Source organism: Emys orbicularis, chromosome 16 (assembly GCF_028017835.1).
Source record: "Emys orbicularis isolate rEmyOrb1 chromosome 16, rEmyOrb1.hap1, whole genome shotgun sequence".
Taxonomy (NCBI): Eukaryota; Metazoa; Chordata; order Testudines; family Emydidae; genus Emys; species Emys orbicularis.
The window spans coordinates 5,422,294-5,424,496 of record NC_088698.1 but is presented as its reverse complement, the minus strand read 5'-3'; positions in this window follow the sequence as shown (position 1 = coordinate 5,424,496).

Sequence of the window (2,203 nt, the reverse complement as noted above, 5' to 3'; positions counted from 1 at the left end):
ATTAACCCCATCGCTGGTGAACTACGTCTGGCAGCAAGGAGCTCTCGAATGGCTCCAGCTTCATAAGCTGCTCCCCAAGCTGCCAGCAGGGTCTCCTCTCAGCCTAGGGACAGCCCCAACAGCAGGGGGAGCCCCTGGCCTGCCTAGCTTGTTTAGGGGAGCTGCGTCCCCTCACAGTCTAAGGGCATTCCCTCCCAGGAGACCCCCAAGGGCTCCAAGGTGCACTGCACCCTATGGCCTGGAGCCATCTCTGCCACCTGCCTCTCAGGAGTCCTTCTGTCTCTTTCCCAGCCAGCAAGGCCACCTCACGGAGCCCGGCGAGGGACCTGTTTGCTCCCCTGCTCCCTTTCCTCCGCGCACATCCAAGTTTGTCTTCTGGCCCTCACCCTCTTCCTCACTCTCTGCTTCCCCCACTCACGTCTTTTCTCTCTCTTTCCCTTTCTCTTCTTGCCAACTCATCTGCCTTTTCCCCCTGCTGCCTCCTCCTCTCCCCCTGCATAAATCCACATTTCACCTCCCTTTTATCCTCCCTCCTTTCCTTCTATGGATCCAATGTCCCACTGCAACGCAAGCCCAAACACTGGATAAGCAAAGAGCCCATTGGACTAAAGATTAGACCCCAGAGCTCTGTCCATCCTCCACCCACAAATCACCCATTCTTTTCTCTCATGACTCCCAAATCACCCTTTTCTCTTATGATCCCATGTCCCAGAATCCTATGCATCTCCATCCCAGAATCCTTTGTGCTGTTTCAGCAAAGCCAAAGCACATACAGACTGCTTGCTGTGATTGATCCCTAACCATTTGTCATTGTGTTTACAGTTTGTTTTACCATCTGTAGGAAAAGCCAGTGACTCCATCCCATGTATATAAATTAGATAATTTCACATTTAAAAACATATTCAAAGTCTAATTTATACATGCTTATGGAAAATCTCCTGACTTACACATTCCCCATTGTGGTGTAGTCAATAACGCTAACCATTGCCCCTCCAGTATTTACATCTGGAATGTTTTCTTCAAATGTAACAGAGCTAAAGATATATTTTTTCTTTTAAATGAAACCTTAGAAAGTGTTAGCTCCTCCAGACAACAGCCCCAAGGTGGAGAAGTGCTGGGATAGGCCAATAAATTATACAGTCACCTGCTGTGTTTGATAGTTTATGTTATTTTTCTAAACACAAAAAGCATAAAACACAAAAAGTCCTTTGTGTAAAAGGTCTTTAATTTTAAAAGAAGGAAAAAGAAGAAAGAACAAGTAACATGTTTATGACAGAGAGAGAGAGAGAGAGAGAGCAGTGTATGTCCCCCCTTCATACACTGTAGCAGTGCTGAGCACAAAATGGCTGCTGTTTCTGCAAAGAGGCCGAATTCTTAGTAATTTAGGCCTACATTTTCATACTCCAGAGACCAAAAGCATGTCTCACTGACTGCATACCTGAGTTGGAGAGGGATCTCCTACAGGGCTGGAGGGGGAATCTCCTAGACATCCTGACATGAGCTGGCCAAAAGTGAGAAATAAAATGGCCAGTGCTGACAGGAGGTGGCTCCCTCATTATCTATCTGTCTATGGATCTGGATACCTCATCATCTTGCTCTTTAATTCCCCAAGAATTTCTTCTTTCCTTTCTCTCCCCACTGCTCAAACCCTTGGTCACCTCTCATCTCACCTTTTCCTCACCAGTCGAATCCTTTCTCCATTTTACCCAAAATGCTGCTGCCTAATCCATTTCCTCCACTGCTGCTCTAATTCCATCAATCCCCCACCCCCTACCAGCCTTCAGTCCCTTCCCCAGCTCCCTGGTTCACACTCTAATCTCCTTCTGCTCTCCTCAAAGCCCTGTCATCTTGGCCCCACCTACAGCTCTGCTCTTCGCTCCCCCTCTTCTTCCTCTCACTCCCCACACTCCAAATCCTGCCTCCCTCACCCACTCCTGGCTCCCTGCCTTGGCTTCATGCTACTCCTCAGCATGGAGAGCTCTCTCTCTTCTTCCGTGCCAAGCAGCCCCTCTCTCACCATCTCAAACCCATCCCTCCATTTCCCCTTCCAGGGATTCTTCCTGCCTTGTGCTACTTCCCAATAATCTCCCCACACCCTCCCTCGCCTGAACCGTTCTGCATTTCATTTGTCTTGTCTCAGACTCTCTTGGGCAGGGAACGTCTCACTGAATATTGCAAAGACCGGGATGACTGTATGGTTTAT